Source organism: Macrosteles quadrilineatus, unplaced genomic scaffold (genome assembly GCF_028750875.1).
Source record: "Macrosteles quadrilineatus isolate MER2022 unplaced genomic scaffold, UCM_ALF_1.0 Scaffold_342__1_contigs__length_93352, whole genome shotgun sequence".
NCBI classification, from domain to species: domain Eukaryota; kingdom Metazoa; phylum Arthropoda; class Insecta; order Hemiptera; family Cicadellidae; genus Macrosteles; species Macrosteles quadrilineatus.
The window spans coordinates 75109-93353 of record NW_026542935.1 but is presented as its reverse complement, the minus strand read 5'-3'; the positions used below and the strand labels follow the sequence as shown (position 1 = coordinate 93353).

At 38.2% G+C, this 18245-nt stretch overlaps 1 long non-coding RNA gene across 1 annotated transcript; it reads right to left on the bottom strand.

Annotated features, from left to right (window-relative positions):
• Nucleotides 1–15737: 15737 nt before the first annotated feature.
• On the bottom strand, nt 15738–17934 carry LOC128982444 (uncharacterized). The gene is made up of 2 exons (XR_008489669.1): nt 17641–17934; nt 15738–16798 (listed from the first exon to the last, which is right to left on the bottom strand). It is a non-coding gene; the product is annotated as an uncharacterized LOC128982444 (long non-coding RNA).
• Nucleotides 17935–18245: the final 311 nt, after the last annotated feature.

Here is an 18245-nt window from a genome sequence, read left to right as displayed (position 1 = left end):
TTACTTTGTTTGTATTACCCGTCACTAGTTTGGTATTACTAATTTAATTAATCTTTGTCACAGGTGTACGAGGCTGCTGGGCTGGCCAATGCTGACAGTTTTATCCGACAGTTCCCTGATGGCTACAGTACCATTCTGGGGGAGAGAGGAGTTACCGTGTCTGGGGGCCAGAAACAGAGGATAGCTATCGCCCGCGCTCTACTGAAAATCCCATCCATCCTCATACTAGACGAGGCTACCAGGTCAGTTGCAAGGGAATGACTTGATCGTAAAACATGTTAAAATGTAACATGTAAAAATGTAACATGTGGAAATATAAGAAGTTAAAATGTAACATGTTAAAATGTAACGTGTTAAAATGTAACATTTTAAAATGTAACATGCTTAAATGTAACGTGTTAAAATGTAACATATTAAAATGTAACATGTAAAAATGTAACATGTAAAATTGTAACCTTTTAAAATGTAACATGCTTAAAGGTAACTTGTTAAAATGTAACATATTAAAAACGTTATGAGTACTGGTATGAGTAAAAGTTTTTTATGTCAGCTTGGTGGTTGAGTGATTATAGTACTGCTGTATTCAGAAGGTAGCTAGTTTGATTCTATGTTACTTTGTTTGTATTACCCGTCACTAGTTTGGTATTACTAATTTAATTAATCTTTGTCACAGGTGTACGAGGCTGCTGGGCTGGCCAATGCTGACAGTTTTATCCGACAGTTCCCTGATGGCTACAGTACCATTCTGGGGGAGAGAGGAGTTACCGTGTCTGGGGGCCAGAAACAGAGGATAGCTATCGCCCGCGCTCTACTGAAAATCCCATCCATCCTCATACTAGACGAGGCTACCAGGTCAGTTGCAAGGGAAAGACTTGATCATAAAAAATGTTAAAATGTAACATGTAAATATGTAAAATGTAAAAATGTAGACGACGACGACGACGACGACAACGACGACGACGACGACGACGACGACGACGACGGTTTTTATGTCAGCTTGGTGGTTGAGTGATTATAGTACTGCTGTACTCGCCTTGTAATCAGAAGGTAGCTGGTTTGATTCTATGTTACTTTGTTTGTATTACCTGTCAAAATCCCATCCATCCTCATACTAGACGAGGCTACCAAGTCAGTTGCAAGGGAATGACTTGATCGTAAAACATGTTAAAATGTAACATGTAAAAATGTAACATGTGGAAATATAAGAAGTTAAAATGTAACATGTTAAAATGTAACGTGTTAAAATGTAACATTTTAAAATGTAACATGCTTAAATGTAACTTGTTAAAATGTAACATATTAAAATGTAACATGTAAAAATGTAACATGTAAAATTGTAACCTTTTAAAATGTAACATGCTTAAAGGTAAATTGTTAAAATGTAACACATTAAAAACGTTATGAGTACTGGTATGAGTAAAAGTTTTTATGTCAGCTTGGTGGTTGAGTGATTATAGTACTGCTTTACTCGCCTTGTAATTAGAAGGTAGCTGGTTTGATTCTATGTTACTTTGTTTGTATTACCTGTCACTAGTTTGGTATTACTAATTTAATTAATCTTTGTCACAGGTGTATGAGGCTGCTGGGCTGGCCAATGCTGACAGTTTTATCCGACAGTTCCCTGATGGCTACAGTACCATTCTGGGGGAGAGAGGAGTTACCGTGTCTGGGGGCCAGAAACAGAGGATAGCTATCGCCCGCGCTCTACTGAAAATCCCATCCATCCTCATACTAGACGAGGCTACCAGGTCAGTTGCAAGGGAATGACTTGATCGTAAAACATGTTAAAATGTAACATGTAAAAATGTAACATGTGGAAATATAAGAAGTTAAAATGTAACATGTTGAAATGTAACGTGTTAAAATGTAACATTTTAAAATGTAACATGCTTAAATGTAACGTGTTAAAATGTAACATATTAAAATGTAACATGTAAAAATGTAACATGTAAAATTGTAACCTTTTAAAATGTAACATGCTTAAAGGTAACTTGTTAAAATGTAACATATTAAAAACGTTATGAGTACTGGTATGAGTAAAAGTTTTTTATGTCAGCTTGGTGGTTGAGTGATTATAGTACTGCTGTATTCAGAAGGTAGCTAGTTTGATTCTATGTTACTTTGTTTGTATTACCCGTCACTAGTTTGGTATTACTAATTTAATTAATCTTTGTCACAGGTGTACGAGGCTGCTGGGCTGGCCAATGCTGACAGTTTTATCCGACAGTTCCCTGATGGCTACAGTACCATTCTGGGGGAGAGAGGAGTTACCGTGTCTGGGGGCCAGAAACAGAGGATAGCTATCGCCCGCGCTCTACTGAAAATCCCATCCATCCTCATACTAGACGAGGCTACCAGGTCAGTTGCAAGGGAATGACTTGATCGTAAAACATGTTAAAATGTAACATGTAAAAATGTAACATGTGGAAATATAAGAAGTTAAAATGTAACATGTTAAAATGTAACGTGTTAAAATGTAACATTTTAAAATGTAACATGCTTAAATGTAACGTGTTAAAATGTAACATATTAAAATGTAACATGTAAAAATGTAACATGTAAAATTGTAACCTTTTAAAATGTAACATGCTTAAAGGTAACTTGTTAAAATGTAACATATTAAAAACGTTATGAGTACTGGTATGAGTAAAAGTTTTTTATGTCAGCTTGGTGGTTGAGTGATTATAGTACTGCTGTATTCAGAAGGTAGCTAGTTTGATTCTATGTTACTTTGTTTGTATTACCCGTCACTAGTTTGGTATTACTAATTTAATTAATCTTTGTCACAGGTGTACGAGGCTGCTGGGCTGGCCAATGCTGACAGTTTTATCCGACAGTTCCCTGATGGCTACAGTACCATTCTGGGGGAGAGAGGAGTTACCGTGTCTGGGGGCCAGAAACAGAGGATAGCTATCGCCCGCGCTCTACTGAAAATCCCATCCATCCTCATACTAGACGAGGCTACCAGGTCAGTTGCAAGGGAAAGACTTGATCATAAAAAATGTTAAAATGTAACATGTAAATATGTAAAATGTAAAAATGTAGACGACGACGACGACGACGACGACGACGACGACGACGACGACGACGACGACGACGACGACGACGACGACGACGACGACGACGACGACGACGACGACGACGACGACGACGACGACGACGACGACGACGACGACGACGACGACGACGACGACGACGACGACGACGACGGTTTTTATGTCAGCTTGGTGGTTGAGTGATTATAGTACTGCTGTACTCGCCTTGTAATCAGAAGGTAGCTGGTTTGATTCTATGTTACTTTGTTTGTATTACCTGTCAAAATCCCATCCATCCTCATACTAGACGAGGCTACCAAGTCAGTTGCAAGGGAATGACTTGATCGTAAAACATGTTAAAATGTAACATGTAAAAATGTAACATGTGGAAATATAAGAAGTTAAAATGTAACATGTTAAAATGTAACGTGTTAAAATGTAACATTTTAAAATGTAACATGCTTAAATGTAACTTGTTAAAATGTAACATATTAAAATGTAACATGTAAAAATGTAACATGTAAAATTGTAACCTTTTAAAATGTAACATGCTTAAAGGTAAATTGTTAAAATGTAACACATTAAAAACGTTATGAGTACTGGTATGAGTAAAAGTTTTTATGTCAGCTTGGTGGTTGAGTGATTATAGTACTGCTTTACTCGCCTTGTAATTAGAAGGTAGCTGGTTTGATTCTATGTTACTTTGTTTGTATTACCTGTCACTAGTTTGGTATTACTAATTTAATTAATCTTTGTCACAGGTGTATGAGGCTGCTGGGCTGGCCAATGCTGACAGTTTTATCCGACAGTTCCCTGATGGCTACAGTACCATTCTGGGGGAGAGAGGAGTTACCGTGTCTGGGGGCCAGAAACAGAGGATAGCTATCGCCCGCGCTCTACTGAAAATCCCATCCATCCTCATACTAGACGAGGCTACCAGGTCAGTTGCAAGGGAATGACTTGATCGTAAAACATGTTAAAATGTAACATGTAAAAATGTAACATGTGGAAATATAAGAAGTTAAAATGTAACATGTTGAAATGTAACGTGTTAAAATGTAACATTTTAAAATGTAACATGCTTAAATGTAACGTGTTAAAATGTAACATATTAAAATGTAACATGTAAAAATGTAACATGTAAAATTGTAACCTTTTAAAATGTAACATGCTTAAAGGTAACTTGTTAAAATGTAACATATTAAAAACGTTATGAGTACTGGTATGAGTAAAAGTTTTTTATGTCAGCTTGGTGGTTGAGTGATTATAGTACTGCTGTATTCAGAAGGTAGCTAGTTTGATTCTATGTTACTTTGTTTGTATTACCCGTCACTAGTTTGGTATTACTAATTTAATTAATCTTTGTCACAGGTGTACGAGGCTGCTGGGCTGGCCAATGCTGACAGTTTTATCCGACAGTTCCCTGATGGCTACAGTACCATTCTGGGGGAGAGAGGAGTTACCGTGTCTGGGGGCCAGAAACAGAGGATAGCTATCGCCCGCGCTCTACTGAAAATCCCATCCATCCTCATACTAGACGAGGCTACCAGGTCAGTTGCAAGGGAATGACTTGATCGTAAAACATGTTAAAATGTAACATGTAAAAATGTAACATGTGGAAATATAAGAAGTTAAAATGTAACATGTTAAAATGTAACGTGTTAAAATGTAACATTTTAAAATGTAACATGCTTAAATGTAACGTGTTAAAATGTAACATATTAAAATGTAACATGTAAAAATGTAACATGTAAAATTGTAACCTTTTAAAATGTAACATGCTTAAAGGTAACTTGTTAAAATGTAACATATTAAAAACGTTATGAGTACTGGTATGAGTAAAAGTTTTTTATGTCAGCTTGGTGGTTGAGTGATTATAGTACTGCTGTATTCAGAAGGTAGCTAGTTTGATTCTATGTTACTTTGTTTGTATTACCCGTCACTAGTTTGGTATTACTAATTTAATTAATCTTTGTCACAGGTGTACGAGGCTGCTGGGCTGGCCAATGCTGACAGTTTTATCCGACAGTTCCCTGATGGCTACAGTACCATTCTGGGGGAGAGAGGAGTTACCGTGTCTGGGGGCCAGAAACAGAGGATAGCTATCGCCCGCGCTCTACTGAAAATCCCATCCATCCTCATACTAGACGAGGCTACCAGGTCAGTTGCAAGGGAAAGACTTGATCATAAAAAATGTTAAAATGTAACATGTAAATATGTAAAATGTAAAAATGTAGACGACGACGACGACGACGACAACGACGACGACGACGACGACGACGACGACGACGACGACGGTTTTTATGTCAGCTTGGTGGTTGAGTGATTATAGTACTGCTGTACTCGCCTTGTAATCAGAAGGTAGCTGGTTTGATTCTATGTTACTTTGTTTGTATTACCTGTCAAAATCCCATCCATCCTCATACTAGACGAGGCTACCAAGTCAGTTGCAAGGGAATGACTTGATCGTAAAACATGTAAAAATGTAACATGTGGAAATATAAGAAGTTAAAATGTAACATGTTAAAATGTAACGTGTTAAAATGTAACATTTTAAAATGTAACATGCTTAAATGTAACTTGTTAAAATGTAACATATTAAAATGTAACATGTAAAAATGTAACATGTAAAATTGTAACCTTTTAAAATGTAACATGCTTAAAGGTAAATTGTTAAAATGTAACACATTAAAAACGTTATGAGTACTGGTATGAGTAAAAGTTTTTATGTCAGCTTGGTGGTTGAGTGATTATAGTACTGCTTTACTCGCCTTGTAATTAGAAGGTAGCTGGTTTGATTCTATGTTACTTTGTTTGTATTACCTGTCACTAGTTTGGTATTACTAATTTAATTAATCTTTGTCACAGGTGTATGAGGCTGCTGGGCTGGCCAATGCTGACAGTTTTATCCGACAGTTCCCTGATGGCTACAGTACCATTCTGGGGGAGAGAGGAGTTACCGTGTCTGGGGGCCAGAAACAGAGGATAGCTATCGCCCGCGCTCTACTGAAAATCCCATCCATCCTCATACTAGACGAGGCTACCAGGTCAGTTGCAAGGGAATGACTTGATCGTAAAACATGTTAAAATGTAACATGTAAAAATGTAACATGTGGAAATATAAGAAGTTAAAATGTAACATGTTGAAATGTAACGTGTTAAAATGTAACATTTTAAAATGTAACATGCTTAAATGTAACGTGTTAAAATGTAACATATTAAAATGTAACATGTAAAAATGTAACATGTAAAATTGTAACCTTTTAAAATGTAACATGCTTAAAGGTAACTTGTTAAAATGTAACATATTAAAAACGTTATGAGTACTGGTATGAGTAAAAGTTTTTTATGTCAGCTTGGTGGTTGAGTGATTATAGTACTGCTGTATTCAGAAGGTAGCTAGTTTGATTCTATGTTACTTTGTTTGTATTACCCGTCACTAGTTTGGTATTACTAATTTAATTAATCTTTGTCACAGGTGTACGAGGCTGCTGGGCTGGCCAATGCTGACAGTTTTATCCGACAGTTCCCTGATGGCTACAGTACCATTCTGGGGGAGAGAGGAGTTACCGTGTCTGGGGGCCAGAAACAGAGGATAGCTATCGCCCGCGCTCTACTGAAAATCCCATCCATCCTCATACTAGACGAGGCTACCAGGTCAGTTGCAAGGGAAAGACTTGATCATAAAAAATGTTAAAATGTAACATGTAAATATGTAAAATGTAAAAATGTAGACGACGACGACGACGACGACGACGACGACGACGACGACGACGACGACGACGACGACGACGACGACGACGGTTTTTATGTCAGCTTGGTGGTTGAGTGATTATAGTACTGCTGTACTCGCCTTGTAATCAGAAGGTAGCTGGTTTGATTCTATGTTACTTTGTTTGTATTACCTGTCAAAATCCCATCCATCCTCATACTAGACGAGGCTACCAAGTCAGTTGCAAGGGAATGACTTGATCGTAAAACATGTTAAAATGTAACATGTAAAAATGTAACATGTGGAAATATAAGAAGTTAAAATGTAACATGTTAAAATGTAACGTGTTAAAATGTAACATTTTAAAATGTAACATGCTTAAATGTAACTTGTTAAAATGTAACATATTAAAATGTAACATGTAAAAATGTAACATGTAAAATTGTAACCTTTTAAAATGTAACATGCTTAAAGGTAAATTGTTAAAATGTAACACATTAAAAACGTTATGAGTACTGGTATGAGTAAAAGTTTTTATGTCAGCTTGGTGGTTGAGTGATTATAGTACTGCTTTACTCGCCTTGTAATTAGAAGGTAGCTGGTTTGATTCTATGTTACTTTGTTTGTATTACCTGTCACTAGTTTGGTATTACTAATTTAATTAATCTTTGTCACAGGTGTATGAGGCTGCTGGGCTGGCCAATGCTGACAGTTTTATCCGACAGTTCCCTGATGGCTACAGTACCATTCTGGGGGAGAGAGGAGTTACCGTGTCTGGGGGCCAGAAACAGAGGATAGCTATCGCCCGCGCTCTACTGAAAATCCCATCCATCCTCATACTAGACGAGGCTACCAGGTCAGTTGCAAGGGAATGACTTGATCGTAAAACATGTTAAAATGTAACATGTAAAAATGTAACATGTGGAAATATAAGAAGTTAAAATGTAACATGTTGAAATGTAACGTGTTAAAATGTAACATTTTAAAATGTAACATGCTTAAATGTAACGTGTTAAAATGTAACATATTAAAATGTAACATGTAAAAATGTAACATGTAAAATTGTAACCTTTTAAAATGTAACATGCTTAAAGGTAACTTGTTAAAATGTAACATATTAAAAACGTTATGAGTACTGGTATGAGTAAAAGTTTTTTATGTCAGCTTGGTGGTTGAGTGATTATAGTACTGCTGTATTCAGAAGGTAGCTAGTTTGATTCTATGTTACTTTGTTTGTATTACCCGTCACTAGTTTGGTATTACTAATTTAATTAATCTTTGTCACAGGTGTACGAGGCTGCTGGGCTGGCCAATGCTGACAGTTTTATCCGACAGTTCCCTGATGGCTACAGTACCATTCTGGGGGAGAGAGGAGTTACCGTGTCTGGGGGCCAGAAACAGAGGATAGCTATCGCCCGCGCTCTACTGAAAATCCCATCCATCCTCATACTAGACGAGGCTACCAGGTCAGTTGCAAGGGAAAGACTTGATCATAAAAAATGTTAAAATGTAACATGTAAATATGTAAAATGTAAAAATGTAGACGACGACGACGACGACGACGACGACGACGACGACGACGACGACGACGACGACGACGACGACGACGACGACGACGACGACGACGACGACGACGACGACGACGACGACGACGACGACGACGACGACGACGACGACGACGACGACGACGACGACGACGACGACGACGACGACGACGACGACGACGACGACGACGACGACGACGACGACGACGACGACGACGACGACGACGACGACGACGACGACGACGACGACGACGACGACGACGACGACGACGACGACGACGACGACGACGACGACGACGACGACGACGACGACGACGACGACGACGACGACGACGACGACGACGACGACGACGACGACGACGACGACGACGACGACGACGACGACGACGACGACGACGACGACGACGACGACGACGACGACGACGACGACGACGACGACGACGACGACGACGACGACGACGACGACGACGACGACGACGACGACGACGACGACGACGACGACGACGACGACGACGACGACGACGACGACGACGACGACGACGACGACGACGACGACGACGACGACGACGACGACGACGACGACGACGACGACGACGACGACGACGACGACGACGACGACGACGACGACGACGACGACGACGACGACGACGACGACGACGACGACGACGACGACGACGACGACGACGACGACGACGACGACGACGACGACGACGACGGTTTTTATGTCAGCTTGGTGGTTGAGTGATTATAGTACTGCTGTACTCGCCTTGTAATCAGAAGGTAGCTGGTTTGATTCTATGTTACTTTGTTTGTATTACCTGTCAAAATCCCATCCATCCTCATACCAGACGAGGCTACCAAGTCAGTTGCAAGGGAATGACTTGATCGTAAAACATGTTAAAATGTAACATGTAAAAATGTAACATGTGGAAATATAAGAAGTTAAAATGTAACATGTTAAAATGTAACGTGTTAAAATGTAACATTTTAAAATGTAACATGCTTAAATGTAACTTGTTAAAATGTAACATATTAAAATGTAACATGTAAAAATGTAACATGTAAAATTGTAACCTTTTAAAATGTAACATGCTTAAAGGTAAATTGTTAAAATGTAACACATTAAAAACGTTATGAGTACTGGTATGAGTAAAAGTTTTTATGTCAGCTTGGTGGTTGAGTGATTATAGTACTGCTTTACTCGCCTTGTAATTAGAAGGTAGCTGGTTTGATTCTATGTTACTTTGTTTGTATTACCTGTCACTAGTTTGGTATTACTAATTTAATTAATCTTTGTCACAGGTGTATGAGGCTGCTGGGCTGGCCAATGCTGACAGTTTTATCCGACAGTTCCCTGATGGCTACAGTACCATTCTGGGGGAGAGAGGAGTTACCGTGTCTGGGGGCCAGAAACAGAGGATAGCTATCGCCCGCGCTCTACTGAAAATCCCATCCATCCTCATACTAGACGAGGCTACCAGGTCAGTTGCAAGGGAATGACTTGATCGTAAAACATGTTAAAATGTAACATGTAAAAATGTAACATGTGGAAATATAAGAAGTTAAAATGTAACATGTTGAAATGTAACGTGTTAAAATGTAACATTTTAAAATGTAACATGCTTAAATGTAACGTGTTAAAATGTAACATATTAAAATGTAACATGTAAAAATGTAACATGTAAAATTGTAACCTTTTAAAATGTAACATGCTTAAAGGTAACTTGTTAAAATGTAACATATTAAAAACGTTATGAGTACTGGTATGAGTAAAAGTTTTTTATGTCAGCTTGGTGGTTGAGTGATTATAGTACTGCTGTATTCAGAAGGTAGCTAGTTTGATTCTATGTTACTTTGTTTGTATTACCCGTCACTAGTTTGGTATTACTAATTTAATTAATCTTTGTCACAGGTGTACGAGGCTGCTGGGCTGGCCAATGCTGACAGTTTTATCCGACAGTTCCCTGATGGCTACAGTACCATTCTGGGGGAGAGAGGAGTTACCGTGTCTGGGGGCCAGAAACAGAGGATAGCTATCGCCCGCGCTCTACTGAAAATCCCATCCATCCTCATACTAGACGAGGCTACCAGGTCAGTTGCAAGGGAATGACTTGATCGTAAAACATGTTAAAATGTAACATGTAAAAATGTAACATGTGGAAATATAAGAAGTTAAAATGTAACATGTTAAAATGTAACGTGTTAAAATGTAACATTTTAAAATGTAACATGCTTAAATGTAACGTGTTAAAATGTAACATATTAAAATGTAACATGTAAAAATGTAACATGTAAAATTGTAACCTTTTAAAATGTAACATGCTTAAAGGTAACTTGTTAAAATGTAACATATTAAAAACGTTATGAGTACTGGTATGAGTAAAAGTTTTTTATGTCAGCTTGGTGGTTGAGTGATTATAGTACTGCTGTATTCAGAAGGTAGCTAGTTTGATTCTATGTTACTTTGTTTGTATTACCCGTCACTAGTTTGGTATTACTAATTTAATTAATCTTTGTCACAGGTGTACGAGGCTGCTGGGCTGGCCAATGCTGACAGTTTTATCCGACAGTTCCCTGATGGCTACAGTACCATTCTGGGGGAGAGAGGAGTTACCGTGTCTGGGGGCCAGAAACAGAGGATAGCTATCGCCCGCGCTCTACTGAAAATCCCATCCATCCTCATACTAGACGAGGCTACCAGGTCAGTTGCAAGGGAATGACTTGATCGTAAAACATGTTAAAATGTAACATGTAAAAATGTAACATGTGGAAATATAAGAAGTTAAAATGTAACATGTTGAAATGTAACGTGTTAAAATGTAACATTTTAAAATGTAACATGCTTAAATGTAACGTGTTAAAATGTAACATATTAAAATGTAACATGTAAAAATGTAACATGTAAAATTGTAACCTTTTAAAATGTAACATGCTTAAAGGTAACTTGTTAAAATGTAACATATTAAAAACGTTATGAGTACTGGTATGAGTAAAAGTTTTTTATGTCAGCTTGGTGGTTGAGTGATTATAGTACTGCTGTATTCAGAAGGTAGCTAGTTTGATTCTATGTTACTTTGTTTGTATTACCCGTCACTAGTTTGGTATTACTAATTTAATTAATCTTTGTCACAGGTGTACGAGGCTGCTGGGCTGGCCAATGCTGACAGTTTTATCCGACAGTTCCCTGATGGCTACAGTACCATTCTGGGGGAGAGAGGAGTTACCGTGTCTGGGGGCCAGAAACAGAGGATAGCTATCGCCCGCGCTCTACTGAAAATCCCATCCATCCTCATACTAGACGAGGCTACCAGGTCAGTTGCAAGGGAATGACTTGATCGTAAAACATGTTAAAATGTAACATGTAAAAATGTAACATGTGGAAATATAAGAAGTTAAAATGTAACATGTTAAAATGTAACGTGTTAAAATGTAACATTTTAAAATGTAACATGCTTAAATGTAACGTGTTAAAATGTAACATATTAAAATGTAACATGTAAAAATGTAACATGTAAAATTGTAACCTTTTAAAATGTAACATGCTTAAAGGTAACTTGTTAAAATGTAACATATTAAAAACGTTATGAGTACTGGTATGAGTAAAAGTTTTTTATGTCAGCTTGGTGGTTGAGTGATTATAGTACTGCTGTATTCAGAAGGTAGCTAGTTTGATTCTATGTTACTTTGTTTGTATTACCCGTCACTAGTTTGGTATTACTAATTTAATTAATCTTTGTCACAGGTGTACGAGGCTGCTGGGCTGGCCAATGCTGACAGTTTTATCCGACAGTTCCCTGATGGCTACAGTACCATTCTGGGGGAGAGAGGAGTTACCGTGTCTGGGGGCCAGAAACAGAGGATAGCTATCGCCCGCGCTCTACTGAAAATCCCATCCATCCTCATACTAGACGAGGCTACCAGGTCAGTTGCAAGGGAAAGACTTGATCATAAAAAATGTTAAAATGTAACATGTAAATATGTAAAATGTAAAAATGTAGACGACGACGACGACAACGACGACGACGACGACGACGACGACGACGACGACGACGGTTTTTATGTCAGCTTGGTGGTTGAGTGATTATAGTACTGCTGTACTCGCCTTGTAATCAGAAGGTAGCTGGTTTGATTCTATGTTACTTTGTTTGTATTACCTGTCAAAATCCCATCCATCCTCATACTAGACGAGGCTACCAAGTCAGTTGCAAGGGAATGACTTGATCGTAAAACATGTTAAAATGTAACATGTAAAAATGTAACATGTGGAAATATAAGAAGTTAAAATGTAACATGTTAAAATGTAACGTGTTAAAATGTAACATTTTAAAATGTAACATGCTTAAATGTAACTTGTTAAAATGTAACATATTAAAATGTAACATGTAAAAATGTAACATGTAAAATTGTAACCTTTTAAAATGTAACATGCTTAAAGGTAAATTGTTAAAATGTAACACATTAAAAACGTTATGAGTACTGGTATGAGTAAAAGTTTTTATGTCAGCTTGGTGGTTGAGTGATTATAGTACTGCTTTACTCGTCTTGTAATTAGAAGGTAGCTGGTTTGATTCTATGTTACTTTGTTTGTATTACCTGTCACTAGTTTGGTATTACTAATTTAATTAATCTTTGTCACAGGTGTATGAGGCTGCTGGGCTGGCCAATGCTGACAGTTTTATCCGACAGTTCCCTGATGGCTACAGTACCATTCTGGGGGAGAGAGGAGTTACCGTGTCTGGGGGCCAGAAACAGAGGATAGCTATCGCCCGCGCTCTACTGAAAATCCCATCCATCCTCATACTAGACGAGGCTACCAGGTCAGTTGCAAGGGAATGACTTGATCGTAAAACATGTTAAAATGTAACATGTAAAAATGTAACATGTGGAAATATAAGAAGTTAAAATGTAACATGTTGAAATGTAACGTGTTAAAATGTAACATTTTAAAATGTAACATGCTTAAATGTAACGTGTTAAAATGTAACATATTAAAATGTAACATGTAAAAATGTAACATGTAAAATTGTAACCTTTTAAAATGTAACATGCTTAAAGGTAACTTGTTAAAATGTAACATATTAAAAACGTTATGAGTACTGGTATGAGTAAAAGTTTTTTATGTCAGCTTGGTGGTTGAGTGATTATAGTACTGCTGTATTCAGAAGGTAGCTAGTTTGATTCTATGTTACTTTGTTTGTATTACCCGTCACTAGTTTGGTATTACTAATTTAATTAATCTTTGTCACAGGTGTACGAGGCTGCTGGGCTGGCCAATGCTGACAGTTTTATCCGACAGTTCCCTGATGGCTACAGTACCATTCTGGGGGAGAGAGGAGTTACCGTGTCTGGGGGCCAGAAACAGAGGATAGCTATCGCCCGCGCTCTACTGAAAATCCCATCCATCCTCATACTAGACGAGGCTACCAGGTCAGTTGCAAGGGAAAGACTTGATCATAAAAAATGTTAAAATGTAACATGTAAATATGTAAAATGTAAAAATGTAGACGACGACGACGACGACGACGACGACGACGACGACGACGACGACGACGACGACGACGACGACGACGACGACGACGACGACGACGACGACGACGACGACGACGACGACGACGACGACGACGACGACGACGACGACGACGACGACGACGACGACGACGACGACGACGACGACGACGACGACGACGACGACGACGACGACGACGACGACGACGACGACGACGACGACGACGACGACGACGACGACGACGACGACGACGACGACGACGACGACGACGACGACGACGGTTTTTATGTCAGCTTGGTGGTTGAGTGATTATAGTACTGCTGTACTCGCCTTGTAATCAGAAGGTAGCTGGTTTGATTCTATGTTACTTTGTTTGTATTACCTGTCAAAATCCCATCCATCCTCATACTAGACGAGGCTACCAAGTCAGTTGCAAGGGAATGACTTGATCGTAAAACATGTTAAAATGTAACATGTAAAAATGTAACATGTGGAAATATAAGAAGTTAAAATGTAACATGTTAAAATGTAACGTGTTAAAATGTAACATTTTAAAATGTAACATGCTTAAATGTAACTTGTTAAAATGTAACATATTAAAATGTAACATGTAAAAATGTAACATGTAAAATTGTAACCTTTTAAAATGTAACATGCTTAAAGGTAAATTGTTAAAATGTAACACATTAAAAACGTTATGAGTACTGGTATGAGTAAAAGTTTTTATGTCAGCTTGGTGGTTGAGTGATTATAGTACTGCTTTACTCGCCTTGTAATTAGAAGGTAGCTGGTTTGATTCTATGTTACTTTGTTTGTATTACCCGTCACTAGTTTGGTATTACTAATTTAATTAATCTTTGTCACAGGTGTATGAGGCTGCTGGGCTGGCCAATGCTGACAGTTTTATCCGACAGTTCCCTGATGGCTACAGTACCATTCTGGGGGAGAGAGGAGTTACCGTGTCTGGGGGCCAGAAACAGAGGATAGCTATCGCCCGCGCTCTACTGAAAATCCCATCCATCCTCATACTAGACGAGGCTACCAGGTCAGTTGCAAGGGAATGACTTGATCGTAAAACATGTTAAAATGTAACATGTAAAAATGTAACATGTGGAAATATAAGAAGTTAAAATGTAACATGTTGAAATGTAACGTGTTAAAATGTAACATTTTAAAATGTAACATGCTTAAATGTAACGTGTTAAAATGTAACATATTAAAATGTAACATGTAAAAATGTAACATGTAAAATTGTAACCTTTTAAAATGTAACATGCTTAAAGGTAACTTGTTAAAATGTAACATATTAAAAACGTTATGAGTACTGGTATGAGTAAAAGTTTTTTATGTCAGCTTGGTGGTTGAGTGATTATAGTACTGCTGTATTCAGAAGGTAGCTAGTTTGATTCTATGTTACTTTGTTTGTATTACCCGTCACTAGTTTGGTATTACTAATTTAATTAATCTTTGTCACAGGTGTACGAGGCTGCTGGGCTGGCCAATGCTGACAGTTTTATCCGACAGTTCCCTGATGGCTACAGTACCATGACACACTCCACGGCTAGGTCTCAGTCAGTGACGGGTCGTGGGCGGAACTGTGTATAGGTAGCCTATGAACCAGGGTAATAACCAAGTACTTCAGTGATGCTGCAGGGCGCCACCCAGTTTCGGGGTATGATGCTGGTCGATAAACTGGGAACGTTCCAGCCCCAGGATGGTAACAGATTTTGCAGATCTCTGTAGTATTGAGTGTCTTAACCTATGCTCCTATATACCATGAGGTTCGACAGGTCCCTAAAATCTATGTTGACTTAGCGTTGGGGTGAGTTTCAATTTTGAGAAAATTGTGAATAAAACTGGATAATTCAGGGGTTGACCCACCTACGCCCACTATAATACACTATGACAAATACACTGGTTTTCAAAAATGACACAAGATATGACAAAATAAGCGAAGGTTTATTACAAGTAAATATTTTGCACAGACAAGCCTGACTCAAATGTCCGGTACGAAATAATAATCAATCAAAATGCTACATACAACGTTCTTCGTTCAGTATTCGTTACTACCAAGACACTTGAACCTAAAATATAACTCAAATAGGCTATTTATTTATTTACATTATTTTTTTTTTTGTGACCAAAAGCTTTTGGAATTTCCGACTGCGCAGACGGTAGCAAAGTATATTTACAGAAAAGCAACAATTAATTTTTACTCAAAAGACAACATTAGACAAAATATATGTTCGACCGTAGTCAATAATCAATCCGACAAAGCAATAATATGACACAAAATACACAATAATAATAGACAATCTTACAATTAAACAGGGGACAACAGAGACAAAATATATCAGGTCTCTAATCAATCCGGCAGAGCATAATGTGACACAATACTAGATACACAAAAATAATAAAATAGACAATCTTAAAACTAGGCAACACCAGCGACAAATATCAAAGACACTATTACCCTTTCGGCTACAATCCGAACGATTACCGTAATCTATATATCTCTAAAAGTTAGGCCTAGCCTACAGAATATGTTGAGACGATGGTTTAGTTGCGTCTAGTTCCCTCGGCACTTGGAGTTGCACAAAATACAGTCTGAAGATAACTGGATTGAAATTTGAATGAAATTTGAATCTTGATGCACCAGAAGTTGAGTAAGTTAAGTTAAATGTCCAGAGAAATTGATTTAGTCTTTGTATTTGGCCAAATTAAAATGATTTAGTAGGCTGATAGTTGAACTGTAGTCAGATGAAAGTTACGGTAAAGGCTAGCCTAGGACTTATCAGACAGTGGAGGTCCGCTGCGATGACAGGTGGTAGGGGTGGACGTGGTCCAGGTCCACAGCCCCGTACGATGTTGGATAGGCCAAGGTTGTAAGTGGGCCAATTCTGGTAACGTCTCTCCAGCAGTAGGTCGGATCTCTCACAAGCCGTAGGTAGGATCTCTCATAAGACGTAGGTCTGAACTCTTGCAGGCCGGAACGTACACCCTGTAATTCCTCGTGAATAATTTCTGTTCTGGTTAAATATTAACAGTAGTCCTATAACTTAAGTCATGTGTTCCATGAAGGCTAGGCCTTGATTAGCTGTAATTTTAATCCATTTTGTAGTTGTTATGACAAAAGGTCATTAACAGTAAGTGAAACTAGGTCTTAAACTGTTCTTGCCTCAAGTTAGGCCTATCTTAGAACAACTGAGCAACAATTTGGTTTCTGACATTTACAAAATAAATAATTTACAAAATACATTCTTTATATTTAATTTAGTGAGCGTAGGTTGATTACATTTTCTAAGCTAAACAAGAAATATTTAAAACACTGAACTACATATGAACAAAAGCATGGTGAACAAGTACAAGGTAGGCCTAGGCCAAGAATGACAAAAATTTCTAAAAACTACTAAATATATCATTTCTTCCTTTTGGACAACCTAACCTAACTTTGAGAAATCAAAACTGATTGTAAACAAATGGTTTAAACGATTTTGCAAAATTTGAGACCATGTGACTGACTCCTGTTGCAAACTTATTGCTTTGCACCAACATGAAAATTACAAGACAATTTCTATCATAAAACAGGGAAAATGTACTTAAAACTATAAAATTATCAACATTGTTTGTGTCTTACCCACAGTTGTCTAAATTACCTACATAAGGTCAACCCTGGAATTATAATTTCGTGTTAATTTGGCTTGAGAAAAACCAAGTTCATGATGACTACGGCAATCTGTAACTTGTTTGAACAACTGGAAATGATTTTAATTACAAACAAATTAATAGAATTTGGAACCCTGAAGCAATTTAAGACTTTTTCTGGAATCCCGACTGTCTTACCTCAGTATATAAATCCTTAAGAATCTGAGGGCAAAATTGTAGACCGGCGTCCAGAAGTTGCAGAGATTTCTTGTCTCAACGATAAGTCTGATGGCGGCCAAATGAGGATGATTCAGCGTCTTCACTTTCAATCTCCACTCCAAGGTTCCGAGTCAGCTGACAGTTGTCTCGAACCACCGCTCTGATTGGTTGTCCTGACTTGTTCGAAAGCTCGCTCCGTTTCAGTACCGTACTAGCGTTGATTATGGTTTTAGGGTGTCCAACACAATTAAACTCCGCTGGATACTATATTCGGTCCACTGTAACGCGTCAAACAGTGTAGATATTTAACATGGAGTGATCAGTTCCATGACGAATAATTGGGGCGGCCTTTTAACCGTGACAAACACCCCTCTACCCACCAGAAAATTTCCCAAATTTTCTATATACATGGTTTTAGGTCTCCTATATGCCAGTTGCCGATGGTTTTGCCTCTCTGGTCCTTAAGTGTGTATACTAACTTAGATAATTTCTTTGCTATCCAGTACGGTCCGGTATAGATAGGTGCTAGTTTAGCCGAGTAAAACTTTTGGGCGTCTGATTGTTGATAGTTTTTCTTCCACACC